The sequence below is a fragment of the Photinus pyralis genome, unplaced genomic scaffold (genome assembly GCF_008802855.1).
Source record: "Photinus pyralis isolate 1611_PpyrPB1 unplaced genomic scaffold, Ppyr1.3 Ppyr1.4_LG2, whole genome shotgun sequence".
In the NCBI taxonomy this organism is placed as follows: domain Eukaryota; kingdom Metazoa; phylum Arthropoda; class Insecta; order Coleoptera; family Lampyridae; genus Photinus; species Photinus pyralis.
In genome coordinates this window covers 7,337,839-7,357,103 of record NW_022170403.1, presented here as the reverse complement: position 1 = coordinate 7,357,103, position 19,265 = coordinate 7,337,839, and positions in this window count along the sequence as shown.

The following is a 19,265-nucleotide window of genomic DNA, read 5'->3' as shown; positions in this document are numbered from 1 at the left end:
AAAATCACACACGTACATTGGACATCTAGGGATAATGTAATTCGTACTTACCAACATACCTATTGATGGGCACAATAGCCAACGCTATCAGGAAAGAGGAAAACAAAACAAAACAAAAAAAATCATTATAATAATTCCTGTAATTTTATTAAATGGAGTTTATTGTGTAAGTGTTTCTTTGGCTTTGCGTTTGGGTTGAATACGAGTGGGTTGTGATAACGTGGTGTGCTTCTGTGAAGAAGGAGTTTTGTGTTTTTTAATTGTATTTATGGTGTTTCTTTGTTCCTGAGGTCGTATTTGTGAGGTTGCTTGGGTTTTTGGTGGAGATATTGCAGTATTTTGTGAGCCTGTGTTAAGGTTTTTGCGTTTCGGTTGTATACGAGTGGGTTGTTTCTGAGAAGAAGGAGTATTGTGTTTTTTAACTGTGCTAGGGCGTGTAACTTTATTGGATGGACCTGTCTTTGTAGTGCATGTTGCGTTACTTGTATTTATGGTGTTTCTTTGTTCTTGAAGTTGTATTTCTGTTGTTGCATGGGTTATTGGTGGAGACATTACAGTATTTTGTGAGCCTGTGTTAAGGTTGTTGCGTTTGGGTTGAGTACGAGTGGGTTGTGTTTGTGATAACGTGGTGTGTTTCTGAGAAGAAAGAGTATTGTGTTTTTTAGCTGTGCTAGGCCGTGTGGGTGAGGGCGTCTTTGTAGTGCGTGTTGCGTTACTTGTATTTATTGCGTTTGTTTGTTCAGGAAGTTGTGTTTGTGTGGTTGGTTGAGTTAAGTTTGGAAATATTACAGTATGTTGTGTGTCATGTTGTGAGTCTAAAGTGCTGTTTAGGCTTTTGCGTTTGGGTTGAATACTAATGGGTTGTGATAATGTGGTTTGCTTCAGAGGTGAATCTCTGATTGTAGTATATGTTGTATCATTTGTTGTACTTGTTTGTTCGGTAAGTTGTATTTGTGTGTTTGTTTGGGTTAGAGGTGGAGATATTACAGTATGTTGTGTACCGTGTTGTGAGCGAGTACTGTTGTTTACATGTATACGTTGTGGATCATTTCTGTATGTAGTATCTTGTGTTATGTTTAGAAATTTACGAACAATATGGCATGTGTTGATAATGACTGCTTTTTGTAAATGTTTGTATGTGTTTTTGTCTAAACCTAATAGTTGTAAATTGTGGTGTATTGTCTTTGGTATAACTCCAGTAGCACTAAGAATAATGGGAACTATAACAGTAGATTTCATTCTCCATTGCGTCTTAAGCTCGATAGCTATATCGGTGTATTTGCGGTGTTTTTCTGCATGTGTTTTAGTTAAGTTGTTAGTGTTGGGGATGGCAATGTCTATAATACAAATGGATTTTTGTGTTTTATCTATAAGTGTAATGTCTGGTCTATTATTGTGGATAGTTTTATCTGTGAGTAGTGTCCTGTCCCAATATAATTTGTGTGTGTTGTTTTCGAGTATGATCTGTGGCGTGTATTTGTAGTATGGTGTCGTATCTGTTATGAGATTGTGTTTAAGTGCTAATTTTTGATGTATGATTTTAGCTACCTGATCGTGTCGATGTTTGTATTCAGTTTGTGCAAGTCGTGTGCATGCCGATATTATATGTTGGATTGTTTCTGATGTTTGTGAACAAAGTCGACAAGAATCATTTGTCACTGTTTTATCTTTATGTATGTGTTTTTTATAGTTGCGTGTGTTAATGACCTGGTCTTGTATTGCTAACATGAAACCCTCAGTCTCCGGGAAGACATCACATTCAGACAACCAACTGTGCGTTGCTATAGAGTCAACACAATCCTGGCCAACCTCTTGTGGAAATCGTCCATGTAAAGGCTTTTGGTTCCATGTCTGTATGTTATTTGTGATGTATGTAAGTTTGGATGTGGGTGGGAGTACATTAGTTTCGTGTAGGTTAAGTGGTGTGTAAGATTTGTCTGCATATGTTACTGTTTTGTGTAAGACTGAAGTATCTGATTTGTTATAAAAGTATTGTCGTAAATTGTGTATTTGTGTTTGGTGTAATAGTTTTATATCTGTAAGTCCTCTACCTCCTTCCGAACGAGGAAGGTAAAGTCGTATACTGGAGGAGTGAGGGTGATGTATATGGTGTTTTGTTAATAGTGTACGTGTGTTTCTCTGTATTTGTTCTAAATCTGTATTATTATTATTATTATTATTATTATTATTATTATTATTATTATTATTATTATTTCTTTTTTTTCCAGATCAACCCAGACCTACCGGAGGAAGCGTCTACTGCACTGGTAATTGGCATTCCTCTTAAGGTAAGTCTTCTGCCATATATCTATATTTCTGTATATATACAGGGTGATTCCTATAGTACCTGCCACCGTTTGGGAGCGTGTAGGTGGTGCGTAGGGGAGTATTTTGATATAGGACACTTGGGGTCGGAAATCTAAAATAAGGGTGCCAGAGCCAAATTTACCTTCTGGAATTTCGCGCCTGTAGGTAGGCAACCCAACCGGCCGGCGGTGCACACGGAGCGATCTCAGGCGGCGATGTGTGGCTGACACTTGATCAGAATTTTGTTTAAACCCACGAAATCCCGTCTGCAACGACGCGTATCAAGTGAATAAACACTATATGGCACGTTTTACTAACACGGAATACGCGGACATGCACTTCATGTACGGATTGGCAAATGGTAACGCACGAGCTACACGACGAGCGTACGCTGAGCGGTATCCAAACCGTCAGTTACCCTGCAGACAGGTCTTTCAAGAAGTTCACTTCCGACTGTGCGAGACAGGGCAATTGCAGGTAAGCTGATGGAGGCTTAACTTTACACACAGATTCGTGATGCACATCGATACTTGGGTCATTTAAGCACCCATTTCGAAAAGTTTGTTTGTTTACACCGACCTCCTCCTATTTCGCAGCCCACTAGCGCCCGTGATCGCGATCGCCCGTTGGTAAATGCCTTACCATTTGCCAATCCGTACATGAAGTGCATGTCCGCGTATTCCGTGTTAGTAAAACGTGCCATAGTGTTTATTCACTTGATACGCGTCGTTGCAGACGGGATTTCGTGGGTTTAAACAAAATTCTGATCAAGTGTCAGCCACACATCGCCGCCTGAGATCGCTCCGTGTGCACCGCCGGCCGGTTGGGTTGCCTACCTACAGGCGCGAAATTCCAGAAGGTAAATTTGGCTCTGGCACCCTTATTTTAGATTTCCGACCCCAAGTGTCCTATATCAAAATACTCCCCTACGCACCACCTACACGCTCCCAAACGGTGGCAGGTACTATAGGAATCACCCTGTATATAGGAAACACGTTCAAGTGGCACCAATAATGAGCATATATAGACGTTGTGGCACCCATATATGCGTAGTGGCACCAATTTAAGATGCCACAACGTTTTCGACTATATTTACGTTCAGGCACCCTATGGGACTCTAAAAACGAAGTATGGCGAGGGTGCCACTTTGACCATATACCTATAGAATCGCGATTCTGGTTACACGCGTATGTCTTAAGGCGGCGCTGCGGTCGGAAATATTTACAAATTGTCTAACTGACACCATTTACGTTGTGGCACCGTGGAATTTTAGCGTGCATTGCAGGCAAGGTCAACCGCTTCTCACCGATTATAGCTCCCCTTTTATGACCCCAGTTGTCTACCTACGTACTTCTATTTTGTCGACGAGTTGCTAGAAATTATATTTTTCGTTTAAAAGACATCGTTTGTTGTCTTTGTTAACAAACGCAATTTTCCCTAAAATGAATCGATTACAAGCTTTCGCATTGCAATGCGCACTTCATATAAAAAGGTTATTTTGCTAATATTCCTAATGTTACTTTACAATTACAAAGAGTCGAATACTACTGAACTTTTTAGCGGCGTTGGTAAGGAAGATCGATCTAACATTGACCGTTAGAAAAAATTTGTTATGTAACCTTTGAGTATACGTCTTTGCATATTTACCTTTTAATTTATAGAACATGATCAACTCCCTAGTTGTGATTTTGTCATTTTAATTACTCTGATCGTTAATTGGATTTGTTTATAAGGTGACATTATTGCATGCTTTCAAACTACTCCTAAAATTAAAAGTAAGTTTGGCCACATTGTACACTGTAAGATTATTTTTTTATTCGTAATTTTGGTATTTGAAACCCAATTTATGAATTACACGTGTAAGGATTAAGGATGTTGATTGATAGCAAAGTCAAAATCGATTATGTTGATTTCTATTACTGATATGAATTTGATGATGATCATTTATTTTGGAAATTGTATAGCATAACGGCCAATTCTCGCCACAATTTAAAAAAATAGTAGTCAAGGAAGTTTTAATTAGTTAATGGTGGTAGATCTATACAATAATATAAGTTGGACCATGGTAGTCGATTAATCCACATCATTATACTGGTACAAATTACCGAAACATTAATTTCCCGACTAAAGTATATTATTAGAAACCTAACTGGTTTTAATAAATCGCCAAAAACTTATCACCAGGCACTTCGGAAACTGTTAGATGGTTATCGAGACCCCATTATCAGGAACCAAGAGACATGCTTGTGCAAATAGATACAACCTGTTCAGTTTTACAATTCTGCATAATTCAATTTTCATAGTTTACCATTTTTTGAAAATTTGGGCCATGGTAATCGATTAATCCCAAACATAAAGCTGGCACAAATTGCCTAAACGTTCCTTTCTAGACTACAGAATATTATTAGAAATCTACTGGTTCTAATAAATCGCCAAATACTTATCACGACGCTCCTCGTGAAACTGCTGGACCGTTATCGGGGACCACAGTATCAGAATCCAAAAGACTTGCTTATTCTAAATAGACACAACCTGTTGAGTTATACAACTCTTCATAATTCAATTTTCATAATTACCCATTTTTTTAAAAGTTGGGCCATGGTAATCGATCAAACCAAAACATTAAGCCGGTACAAAATACGTAAACATTCATTTCCAGACTACAGAATATCAATAGAAAGCTACTGGTTTTAATAAATCACCAAAAACTTTGCACCGGGCACTTCGTGAAACTGATGGATGGTCATCGGAGACCACAGTACAAGGAACCAAAAGACTTGCTGGTTCTAAATAGATACAACCTGTTGAGTTATACAAATCTGTATAATTGAATTGTCGTAGTTTACCATATTTTGAAAAGTTGAACCATGGTAGTCGATTAATCCAAAACATTAAGCTGGTACAAACTATCTAAACATTAATTACCAGGCTACAGAATATCAATAGAAAGCTACTGATTCTAATGAATCGCCAGAAGCTTATTATCAGACCGCTCGTGAAACTGCTGAATTGGTCATCGGCGACCACAGTACAAGGAACCAAAAGACCTGCTTATTCTAAATAGATTCAACCTATTGAGTTATACAAATCTGTATAATTCAATTTACATGGTTTACCACTTTTTTTAAGTTGGGCCATGGTAGTCGTTTAATCCAAAACATTAAACTGGTACGAATTACGTAAACAATCATTTCCAGACTACCTAATATCATTGGTTATAATAAATCGACAAAAACTTACCACCACCCTTCTCGTGAAACTGGTGGCTGGTTATCGGTGACCACATTATCGAAAACCAAAAGACTTGCTTGATCAAAATAGATACATCCTTTTGAGTTATACAATATTCGTGAATAAATCTGCAAGGTAAGTTTTCGAATTGTTGTACATCTTCCGAAATCTTCATAAATGAAAAGAATGCAGTAAGTGTATAGGTTCAGGAACGTCAAAGAAGTTTTCGTCAGGAATTAGTATATTATATACCACGGGACGAAAGTGCTTATTTTAATCCTTAAGTTGACGGCAGCAAGCAAGTCCCAAAAATGGACCCGTTGGAAATGAAATAGGGCATTTGGGGTGATAGGTACGTTTTAAAAGAGACGTGCACGTAGTAGTGCAAATAGCAGATTAAAAAAATTTAAAAAACACTACTATACTCATTAACCAAAAAAACAAAATCCGTATTCCCACCAAAGTATAAGGAAAGAGCACCAAACGTTTCAAGAAACAGACAAATAAACGTTCCGTTGAGAGCGCATTAGAACACTAATCAGTGTTTAATACCTTCCATTAATTCGGAGGGAACATAATTCAAATTAGACAAAAGAATACCAATTATCAAACATTTAAATCTCATTAAATTAGTCTGCTTTGTAACATAATAGATAGAGTAGATTTTTGTTTGTATTGAAATAATACAACGGATGTCATTACCTTTCTATATAATAGTAATCTTTTTTGGATATAAAGGATTTCTTAATTTACCTTTAATTGCTCAACATTATCTTAATTACATATTTATATTTTAGATAATATTGGCAGGCGTTCATCTATCATTTTATTTGTAGGAATTTGTTGCTAGAAATAAAATTAAAGAAAATCAATTTTAAGATTTTTTGTGCGTTTAATTACAAAAGATAGCTTAACAACTTTTTACAATTTTTTTAAATTTGAGCTCACTGTACGGATTATCTTCGGAGTCGAATCTTTCGAGATTGAATATTCTAGGGTTGGAGACGAGTTTTTTGGCGTAGGACTTCGATAAGGTTTAAGAGCGAAAAGCAATGGTAGAAAACAACGGAGACAACAATAATTGCGTTGCAATCTATTTTTGCTTTCCAAAATTTGATGTTCAGTAAAGATTCAACAAGGGCTTTTTAAAAGGCATTTTTTTCTCGCATTTTATTAAGTCAATACGTTTTTCCACATTACCCATTTTGCTTTATTTAGCGGGGTCGTATAACAAATAATACAAAAAAATGGATTTAGCTTACTAAAACACAGTGAGTTCAGTCATTTTTCAGATCTCTTCGTGCTTGGTGTTTCTTATACCTATGTGATTAGAGAAGGAATTAGATGATTTTAAATCAAAAATGCCGTCTCTATAGTTTGAACCAATATGGACAACCAACGTAACTTTCTTCAAAAAGGAACTTTTTGTAAATTTTATTTATAAATATCGAACAACCTTTTAGGTTACATATAATAATCAGCAAATATATTTTTTAGAGTTCTTATGATTGCTTTTAATCATCGAGATACCATCCGTGTACTGGAAGATGGATAAACAAGGTTGTTTGCTAACGATCCCTTTAAACTTGTTTATCAGATGTGATTGGAGGATGAATTAGATGATTTAAATAAAAAAGGCCGTCTCGATAGTTCGAACCAATATGGACAACCAAGGCAACTTTCTTCAAACAGGAACTTTTTGCAAATTTTACTCTAAGACAATTCTCCTAAACGTAGTTCAGAACCGCAGAACTGGGTCCGAACGGACGGACGAAAGAAGAGATAACAGTTGCCCTTTTTAATATTTAAAAAATAAGGGATACCATTAATCATTGATGGGCAACTAGCTTTTTTCCAGAATATATGGGGTTTGTTAAATGGGCAAAATATTTTCAACGTGATAGTGTGCTTAACGCAATTTATAATTTGCCATCAGAATGGCGGAGGTACTTTTTCCTACGATGGTCAATTTTATTTTTTTGGTTATTTACAGACTTATTTTCTAGTTAATACAAAAGTACTATGGCCACTAAAGTTATTTAGTTTTCAAAAGATTGTTTTGGAAACGGAACACGTGCGTGAATTACCTACTTATTATATAACTTATAAACCAATATGTGGAAAACCGGTTTGGAATGATTATTATTAATTAAACTGTAAAAATGCATCTAATTAAATGATAATTAGTTAAATTTAGAACATATCACGCTTTATTTTATTTGAATAAATTATCCTGGTAAAAGAAAATCTTAGTAGGTGGTAATGACATTAATAAAAAGCAATCTTTATTGAAAAATTCCAAATTGCAAAACGACCATCGTGAGAAAAAGAAATTATATACCATTCTGCGGTGAAACTGAAGGTTACGTTAAAAATATCGTATTCAAGTTCCTATTAAAAAATATTTTAATAATTCTATCAAATTAATGCAGCGACCCCAATAAATTGAACTAGGTAATGTATCTAAAATAAAGTAAATACACGGTCATTCATCGGGTGGGCATGTATTTTAATCTCAAACTGAAAGTATGCTCAGTAAACTAAATAACGTCCAAAAGTGTTTTTAATATGTGGGTAAGTACAGGTAGGGGTCCCCTATTGTTACAACCGCATTCCACTAAACAAAGGGTCTGCGCGGTCGGAAATCGACTGTACAGTTGACCTTCATATATAGGTGGTGCCACATCGCATATATGATTCTGCTCATATATAGGTGTCTGAACGTAGCTTTATCTCATTCAAAAGCCGGGTGCCGGTACGTCGATTTGTATTTGGGTGCGTCAACGTCGATTTACCAATATATATATTTATTTCTTTCAGATATTTTATTACATCCGTGTATTTTACAGGATTGTTTAGTACCCCTAAGGATATATTATATTTATGTCTATAGGTATCTAGTTTAATGCAATCGTTCATAATATGTTGCACCGTCAGGGTTTCCCCGCACTGGGCACATTTTTTATTTCTCTTTCCCAATAGGAGGTGACTATGGGTTAATCGAGTATGTCCAATTCTCAGTCTTGTTATTGCAATCTGATCTTTTCTTTTAATTTGCCATTTGGTACACCTCTTCCCCTCTAACTGTGGGTGGATTACTCTAAGGTGTGTTTCCTTTGTCGACCATACTTCCTGCCATTTTACAACGAAATCCTTGTTTATTTCTTTTAAAAGAAAATCGGTGACCTTTTTCCTATCAAATTCCGGTGTTTCTTCTTCCCACAGGTTTCCATCTAATTTTCCATAATCGCGTATTTCTTTATTCAATTTCACAATTGCCGGTATAGTTCTGGTCTGTTGCCATTCGTATCTGGGGTGTAGTATGGGGTTTTTGATAACTTCAAATAAGAAATGGGATGGTTGTGCAAGTAACTTTACCGCATACCTAAGGTGTTGCTGCTTGAATCTCAAGTAAATGGGTAACGAATTATTTTCGACATTAAGGCTGTCTATTGGTGATGTGCGGTATGCCCCCGTTATTAATAGCATGGCTTTGTTCCACACCCCTCTATACTTTTAAGTTGGGATCTGGCCGCCGATGTGTATACCACCGACCCATATTCCAACTTACTCCTAATGAAGGCGTTGACTACCTTTGTGAGCGTTTCCTTGTCCGCTCCCCAGGTGTGTCCACTGAGCACCCTAATCCTGTTTAGAGTAAGTTTGCATTTTGATGATATTGCTTCAATGTGATGTTTCCAGGTAAGCTTTGTGTCCAGTATTACCCCAAAAATTTTAAATTTTCAGTTGTGGGTAATTTGTCACCTTGTAGATATAGGGGTGGAAGTTGGTGGGTCTTCCTGAGACGGCAGAAGTACATTGCCTTTGTTTTGTTTGTGGAGAAAGCGAACCCTCGCTTCGTAGCCTCTTCACTTAATATATTTATATCCATCTGCAGTGCCTCATACATGCTGTTAACATTATGGCCAGTTCTTACTATACATAAGTCGTCGACATACAATAAGGCCTTTGTGTCTATGGAGATTGCGTCTGCTATGTTGTTTATTGCTATAGCAAACAAGGTAACACTGAGCACCGAGCCCTGAGGTATCCCGCAAGTGACCCCGGAACTCCCACCTATGCAGTGTTTCTAGAACTCCGTATTTCCATACTGTGTCGTACGCTTTTTTAATATCAAAAAATACCGCAGTGGCGTGTTCAGTATTAGTGAAAGCCCCCTTGACAATGTAATCTAAATAAAGGAGTTGGTCCACTGTCGAGTGTCCCTTCCTGAACCCGGCTTGATATTTACTTATTCGACCATCCAGCATACTCACTAATCGATTATTAACCATTCTCTCCATAATCTTGGACAAGCATGATGTGAGGGAAATTGGGCGAAAATTTTCCGGTTGTGAATTGTTCTTATTCTCCTTTGCCAGCGGTATAATTGTTGCAAGTTTCCACGACTCTGGATAAGTGTTGCCCTTCCATATGTTATTATATAACTGCAGCAGTGCATTTTTGGCTTCAGGGGGCAGATGCTTCAGCATGCTGAAGGATATTTCGTCGTGCCCTAGGGCCGTATCTTTGGACCGTTCAAGCGCACTTTCCATTTCGGTCATATCAAAGGGTCTGTTATAGGATTCTTGATTGCTGCTTTGGAAGTTTAGGGGTACAGATTCTCTGATTTGTTTTTGAGATTTAAACTCTTCACTGTACTGTGTATCGCTGGATATCTCCCGAAAGAATTCTACTAGGTATTTGGCTATGCGTTCTGGTTCTTTCACGGCTGTTCCATTTATTAATAGGGTGTGTTCCCTTTGTGGTCTGGTAGATCCGATGATACACCCCACTTTCTTCCACATTTCTCTTTGAGAGCTGAAGTGGGTCAGTGTAGATGTATATTCCTGCCATGATTCTCTCTGTGCCTTTCTTTTTGCACTCCTTTCTCTTGCCCGTGCGATCTTAAATTTCACCCAGTTTTCACTCGTACGGTGCCTTTTAAATATATTCAGCAATTGTTTTTTTGTTTTATTAAGGTTCTTAATTTCAGCATTCCACCAGGGCACCGGGGGCCGCTTCGTTTTCCCTCCTGACCTCGGTATAGCTTTCGATGCAGCTGTCATTATTTGCATCCTCACGTTCTCGGCTGCGTTCTCAATTGAGGTTTGCAGCACGTTGGGTGTTTGTACACATTCTTCAAATTTTGCCCAATCTGCCTTTTTGGTATTATACTTCCATACTCTCTTGCTGTCGAATTTTTTAATGTTTAACTGCATTAGAATAGGGAAATGATCGCTATGATGAGCATCCTCTAGAACTGTCCATTGGACCAGTGGTGCCAAGGCTGGGGAAGCTAGTGATAAGTCTATTGCACTAAATCTACCACTTGCTTCGTTAAGGTAAGTCGGTTGTCCATTATTTAGTATGATTAAAGAGTTTTCATTGATAATTGTTTCCATTAGGCTTCCTTTTGGAGTTGTTTGTGACGATCCCCAGACCGTATTATGACAGTTAAAATCCCCAACCAGAATAAGGGGTTGTGACACTTGCGACACCAGGTTCGTTACATCGTTCTCAGACCATGATGAGTTAGGTAAGTATAGATTTAAAACGGTGAACTTTTTTCCAATATTTATTTTGGTAGCGACGGCCTGGAGCGACGTATTTAGCTGAATTTGTTTCATCATTGTTCCCTTCCTCACGAGGTTCATTACACCTCCTCGGCTTCTCTCGCCAGGGCCCACTCGAACATCTTTCCTGTGCACCTCGTAATTTGTCATTCGAAACACTTCATTCGCGTTAAGCTTGCTTTCTTGGATTGAAATAATCACCGGTTCTATTTGCTCTGCCAGGGAATACCTCATCGTATTTTGTCCTAATCCCTCGTGCGTTCCATTGAATTATCTTTTCGTACATAACTTAGTTAAAATTAATTATGTGTCTGACAATCTGATTGATTGTTTATCACTAAAAAAATATATCGGACTAGAACAAACAAGAAATATATTATGTATGTATACGGGACTTTTACAACTTAAGTATCACAGGTTTTAATCCTAACATATAATATCACAGTTAAATATCACGTTTGCAATTATAACAGCTAGGTTTAACTCAGTTTAAGTATCTTTTTTTTTCTTTTTGACGTAGGTTGTCACTTCCGGATCTTTTCTTTGGTTTATTCTTGGTTTGCCTCGTGGCCACCCTCTTGGGTTCTTTGGTTTTTTTGGTTGTGATTGCGATGCTTCGGTATCGGCAGAGTCAGTATCCTCTGTTTCTTGGCCACAACTATTGTCATTCCAGTGTTTTATAGGTGGACCTTGCTGCCCAAGGCTAACACTCGGACTTTCTATCGAGATTATTGATGACATTGACTCCGACCTATCTGCTTTGGTATTATTATTATTATTATACGCAATGCTAAAAGTTGAGTCGAATCGATTCAAAATTCACAGTCCCCTTTTCGCATCTCGACCATTTATAAACCGAATTGCAAACTTTTTTATTTATAAAAGTATTTGAATGAAATTTGATACATAGGGGCTTGGAATAAAGGAAAATCTAACGTTAGTTTCAAAATTTAGATTTGTGCATGCGCAATTCCAACTTTCTTATTTAGAGAAGCATTGAAATGAAATTCTTCTTATAAACAGAAATTGAAGTAGCACGTCAAAAATGGATTGCACATTGTGCAACGCTATGTTTCATATTTGTGGCCGGATTTTTACGATTCAAATGGGAAATGAATGCAAGTGGAAATGCGCTTTTTGTAAATCGTTTACGATTACTTTTTAATCTGTTGATACACGTGGTTGTATCTTGCTCCATTTCGTAATATTGTATTTTTGTAAAATACGTGCATTTGCTCTATCACACTTCGCAGATGTCTAGTCGCAAATAGCCAACTCCGGAAGATTGAACTCATCTCCACTACCAAAATATAACACTTAAAAAAGGCAGTAACCCCACGCAAGTACTGCAGTGTTAATCTGTTTACAATATGCGATACGTTTGCTTACACTAATAGCATCTTTGGGTAAAATTTCAAAGAAATACCTCCATAAATAAGAAAGTTGCCATAGCGCTGTCTGCGCATGCGCACAACTGATTTTTACTATATGCGATATATTTGCCTTCACCAGAAGTATCTGTGGTTAAAATTTGAACAAAATATATTAATAAATAAAAAAGTTAACATTGCGCAGCCTGCGCATGCGCAGTGCAATCGTCAAGACTTTCCTTGACTCAGGTGCCAGAGCGATACGCTACCGAATGCAAAAAGAATGAACTAAATATCTTGAAAACAGTAGGAGTAGTTAAGGCCTCGGACAGACGGACGGATAGAGAAAGTGGCTGCAATAGCACACCCAACTTCGTTGGAAAATGCGCTAAAAATATGTAAAAGATTAGTAAAAAAATCAGCAACCATGGAGTCTGAAACGTCCCTCCCATGCAAAATTGTCTACGAATTAATGCAAAGTAGTGGGTTTTTTAAGTGACCCTGAACCCTATTTATTTAATCAATCAAATAATATATTTTTGAAAGAAAAGTTTTGAAAAAATCGGAGGAGGATGTCTAGTGATATGCAACTGTGCAACTCAAGAGATACTTGAGTCGATTGAGAAAACCATAGCCATAGATAATTAATATTTTATTTAAAACATAATGAAGAACTAGAACATACAAAAGTTACAAAAATTTTGTTCCTATTTATTGCACTACTGAGCATTGTAAAGAAAAGCGAGTATTAAAAATGAAATATATATCCAATAATTTTGCGCCTTTCCGCAGTTTTGCTGGCAAATTCTTTCAATATATCCTCTACTACTACACTTTTTGTAAATTCTGCATGCACATGTAGTAGAAGGTCGCTGTTGGGTAATTTATCTACTCATTCTTAGAGGGGGCGCGGCCCCCCTTGTGTAAAAACTGAGGGGGCGACTCGCCCCCTCTGACCCATACTTGCGACGTCGCTGGATACCTACAGTTAAACCATGGTGTATAATTATACACCATGAGTTAAATACACTCGATTTTGTTGAATTGGAAATGTATGCTTTATACGTGTCCTGAAGCCGTCTCTGCTTATGAAAATTTAAACTCGAAATGCATGATCGAACAGATCCGCGGTGTGTCGTATTGTTTACGAGTACACAAGAACCCATAATATAAACCATATAATGCATTCCTCGTACCCCTGAGAAACTTCGTCCGACTGTAAGATCAGCCTTAATCTATTTCAATAAAACTGCCAAAAAGAAACGTCGTTAAGGTTTAAAGGTTAGTTAATTAGAGCATTTTTTAAGAATTAAAAAAAATGTGTTATTATTTGCGTTTTGTCCGTCCGTCCATCCGTCCGGACCCACTTCTGCCGTTTCGAACTACTTCTAGGGGAATGGTCGTAGAGTCCTGGAATTTTTGCAGTAGGTATCCTATACCTTGAAGGTGTGCCAGACGGCCATCAAATTTCGCTGTCTAAGAGGGCCCCCCCCCCCACGACAACCAATTGGTCTCAGATTTTGCATACGCATGCCTTTAGTGGTGTAGTAGTGTTAAACTTTACAATATGGGGGGGGGGGGGGCAAACACATGTTCATGGTATTCTAATGAAAGGTCTCATCGAAATAAATTGGTTTGTACAATCTATAACTTTCCCGTCCGACTCTTCTTCGAGATCAGTGAGCGACAGGGCCTGACGGGGGGGGGGGGGTAAAAATTAATTGGTGATGTCAGAACAAAAGCTATTTCGGGTAAAAAAATGCGCTTTATCTGCACATGAGTTGTGCACAATTTATACTGGTTTGAACTTTAAAACCAAGAAATTGGATAACTAAAAACTGGTGGTTTTAAGAAAATCAGTGGTGCCATGGAAGTTTGAGATCAAACAAAGCTAACTAATGGCAAATCCAGCCGCATTTGTTTGATTTCATAATTCCACGGCATTACCGACTTTATAAACGCGATAGTTTGTAATTTTTTACTGTTTCTGAATTTATAAAATAGGAAACAATAGTTTGTATGGATTAGTAAATTTTTTCTCTACAAAAAACCTAAATAGGCTATTTCTAAAATAATTAGGGAAGCTAATAATCAGAAATTAAAATATTACTATTGAAATTCCTCTGGTGCGTTCGTCAAGCCACCACTCTCTATAATGTCAAAAACTCGCGTGAAATTCAGGAAGACCAAAATAACCGATTTCTCATGTGACGATTACTCACTAGTACTTTTCAAAATACCAGTAACTTCTCATGAAGTAATTTTGACAACTGTGACGTTTTGGAAATCCTGACGTGAATTTCGGCAAAATGTTTTATTTAAAATCATTAAAATATGTCTGGGGGTTGTAGCTTGCAAAAAAGTAAAATTTCTAAAACTTTGGTATGTTGTTCGGTGATGTTCAGTTTTACTGCGCTCCATGTTTCCAACCAAATTTCGTTGTGCTCACTTCAGGGGACTCAAAAACCCTCGACATTTTTGGAATTTTATTCTATTTTTGCTTCTAGGGTGATAACGATCAATATAGAAATTAATGTGCCTAAAATTTACTTTGATTAAAAAAATTCACGACATTAAAGTTTTATATTTTAGACGGCTGTGCGTTGCCATTGGCAGCGTGAAAATAGTAGGTTATTTTATGTGGTGGAGAAGTATTACTTTTCATCGCGAAAGAAGTGCTTGTTTATGGAAAATATAGAAATCAAAAGGACGTACAAAACACGTACAATAATAGCACACATTTTTAATATTTAAAAAATGTGCTAACAAATTAAGGCCGCAATATTATTGATCACAAAACAATTATTATAACCTTATAAAATATATGAACTATAATCAACTAAAAGACCTTTTCATGCAGGTCTGAGAAAGTTTTTACATGAACCAAACTGTTCATCAATTTCATAAATGTTATTCACTCTACATGAGTACAAAATACAAAATCTATAATCGATCGCTTCAAGCAAAACACAATTTTTAGCGCATTTTTGAAAAAAATACGCTATTATATTCGTTATGGCTGGCTGGCCGGCTGTCCGGGTGAGATCTCAGCAACTACAATAGCTAGAGAAATTTTCACTAAAAGCTTCCTGCTATAGTGTATATGTGCAGGCTCTAGTCTATTTTGAGTTAGATTACTTGTGAGATTAATAATTTAAGAAAATAATTTCGATATGGTTTTCGGAGGTGCTATAATTTTACCGTTAGATAGCGCTACCAGTATAAACTCTTAATTATTTACTTTGTGATTTGCTTTACAAAATAAAGACGTATCCTCAATTGAAATTAAATAAATTACTCGTGAGATCGATAATTTTAAACTTCGCTAATAAAATACTGACCTGTATTACCAAAAATGCGCTTTAATCAATATTTTTGAACCCAAAACATATTACCAGAATTGATACATCGAAATGTGCTTCATGTAGATACTTCCTTCATTGTAGCTATAACATCGGGTATAACTACCCAATTTCTAAAAGAAGCCGGATTGCCACTTTCAGATGTGGGTAGAGTAAATTATCACCTCTGATAAACATTTTGTAATTACCGACGAGACGAATCATGAGATCGAAGAAATTCCTCAATGCTCAATGCATTGTAATAACGTTTCCGGAATAAATGGAAGATGTTGCACAACAGAACGTTCATTACGGTTTTGGTAATCTTAAGCTTAATACGGTAATTGCTACATTTCTGACAAAGGCTTTACTTAATATGTTTGTGGAGTTGTAGAACTAGTAGGTACATCTAACTTGAAACGTAAATAGGCGTTTATGATGAGAGCTTTAATGTCATGTCAGCTTAAATGTGTGTACCTTCCCTTTATACATCGTCATCAAAATTGGTGTTAATCTGTGATGTGTTTCAGTGTAGTTTGAATACCGATGATGACTTTAATTTCCATAAATGAGGCTCTACCTCAGGCTCTACACAAACTAACTTTAGCTTGCATTAAAAATAGTGCTTTAGGGCGTTGATTCATAAATCTTATTTCCTTTATTATTGATATATTTAGTACAGAATTTGAAATGACGCATTGTTCCAATAAAAAATTATCAAAGTCCTCGTGTAAGATCGAAGCTGGCCCTTAGCGCATTTTTGTGCGGCAGATCAGTGTTTTATTATACATACAGCCAGTGTTGAATCCGCCATCAATAAGATGTTGTCTAAAGCTACGACATTCACTTTGTCGGTATCCGCTTCCTACTTCCCGTGCACCCGCAATTCGCGTTCGAAGTTTTGACTCCATCATCAGTAAAATCTTGTCTGGGACTACCATATTCCCTTCATATGATATTTCGTTTAACTGCTTTCAATAAGAAAGTTGCCATTGCGCATGCGCAAAACAACATTTCGGAAACGTCGTTAATTTTACTTATATTAGCACATGCGTTAAACCGCTATTGCACTTTGACGTCCGTCCGCCCGTCCGTCCGTCTGTCCGTCACAGTACTCCTTCTAAACCACTGAACCGATTTTGGCGATATAGGACTCATGTGAAAGGGATTGGTCCAATGATTCCGTGCATACCCATATTTTTTGGTTTGGCGCATGCGCAGTGTCAAACATTTGGTTTAACGCATGTGTGATGCTAACTTTTTTATTTATGGATCCTGTAGATCGAAGCCAAACTTGCGGAAGATAGGACATGGAAATTTCCTTCAAAGAAGCGACGAAGTGTGACTTCCTACAAAATAAGATTGGATAATTCTGAGAGGTGTCTTGAAGAATGAAATTTACATGACCCAGAAAATAGTCAAGATCAATAATTTAGTTAATAAAATGAAGGATAAAACTGGCTACAGTGGAGATAACGTCACACTAAAGCGGCTGTAAATACAAAAAATGTCGCAATAAGCGAAAATTATTAATGGAACGAAGAATGAAAGAAAACGATGCTTTAGGGAAAAACAAGAACTCGATCACATTTTTAGATGAAACCTACATCCATCCATTGTATGTGGAGTGCTTGCTAGCAGAAGACGACACTGGTGTATATAAAACTGACTGAAGCAGGACGAAATAAATTGGAATGAATTGAAAATGCACATCTCATCATCAAATCGAAAAGTAAGTCGGGAGACGACATAAACCACCTTAAGAGATTGGATGAAGACATGTGGCAACGCCAATGATTGTTAGATGAAGCTGTAGAAAGACGAAGGTTCTGAAATCAGTGAAGAGGATCTTGTTTAATTTGTTTTAAATACACACTGATAGGGCATTCCTGATTAATAACTATTTTGATATTTTGGTTTGTAATTCTTGTAGTAAATTTTTTTTCCAGTTTCCAAATGTAGCCACATAAATAAATGCAAAATACAACAAGTTTAAATTTACCGCCAAACATTATTGCCACAGACTGTACTTCTAAAATACATCAGGGACACCAGACCATCGCCTTCTTGACGGACTTGTTTGCTTGGCTTGACTGTAACCTATTACATTTTTTCCTTGTTGTACCAGAGCTTAGGTGGGGTGAGTAAAACCACAATGCCAAAAAACCCAAAACTGATTTTATTGCCGGCCGTGAACAAGAAAACTAAAATAACATTGCAAAAACAAAAAAATCTCTCTACAAACCTAACAGACCCTTACCTAAAACCAGGCAGCGTGTTACCAAAATTAACAATTTTGTCCCAGCCGCAACCCACAGGATTTAAGTGTTCTTAACCGCGACGCAACAACAAATCAAAATGACCTCTCTATAAACCAAACCAAACACGCATGTCGCCTGAACATCAAACCTTATAAAAATTAGTCCACGGGCGTAATATGAAGGCTTTCCAGTGGCGTTCATTCTCAAACGAATAACTAAAATAACTATTCATTCTAACGTACAAATTAATATCCCGTACATTGTATTCGTGTATTCAACTCATTACCTTGCCTTTAAGGGTGTTAAAAGTTAAATTTTTTGTCACCTTAAACAATAAAAAAGAAAACCTTACAGAATCGGTACCTACCATTCATCTTGTTGAATGGTTTTGTGATTTGTGTACGGACCCATCTAAAAGGGTTTACGTTTAGAAGGAATTTTCCAATGGATATTAATTTTTAATAGTAAAAACTTAATAGTTCCACTTCTTATGCAACATTTTGTCAATTTAAATGAATTGGGTATTTTCACTTTGAGATAACAAATAAGTATAACCAAAATGTAAAACTTCATTTTTTTATTTGCTGTATTAGCACGGAATATCATACGAAATCTGAATCTCAGTATCAAATGCGCCAGTGGTGTGGAAACGAATTTAGATTAACCACTACATTCATTGCCACTATCTTGCATTTTCTTTTGTGTTTGGCCGTGAAATTTCTAGACATGTTAACGTGAGTAGTTATGAAAGCTTTGTGATTCGTATTAAACAAATACATCAGCGTGCAACACTTAAGTAATAATTACAATTACAAATATCGTCGCTATCGGAATTTTTTCGCACCCCGTTTAGGGATGCACTATCATGGGTAGAAATTTTGAGAAAATGTTGCAAAATTATAAAGGAAATATTCAAAAATGTAAGCAAATCGGTTAAATTCATGGCGATAAAATACACAGACTACCTACTCCAAATAAATCTTTAAAAATTCCAATTTCAAATTTTCTTGAGAAGCGTGTTACAAAAATATAAATTAGATAACTACGACCACAGATTTTCTAGGTATTTTATTTTAACACGAAGTCTCTAGGTGGCCTATGGGCCAAGATCGCGATGGATCAGACACACAGACGACGGAAAATCAAGCATATAAGCGTTATCTCAACTTCGTTGTGTTG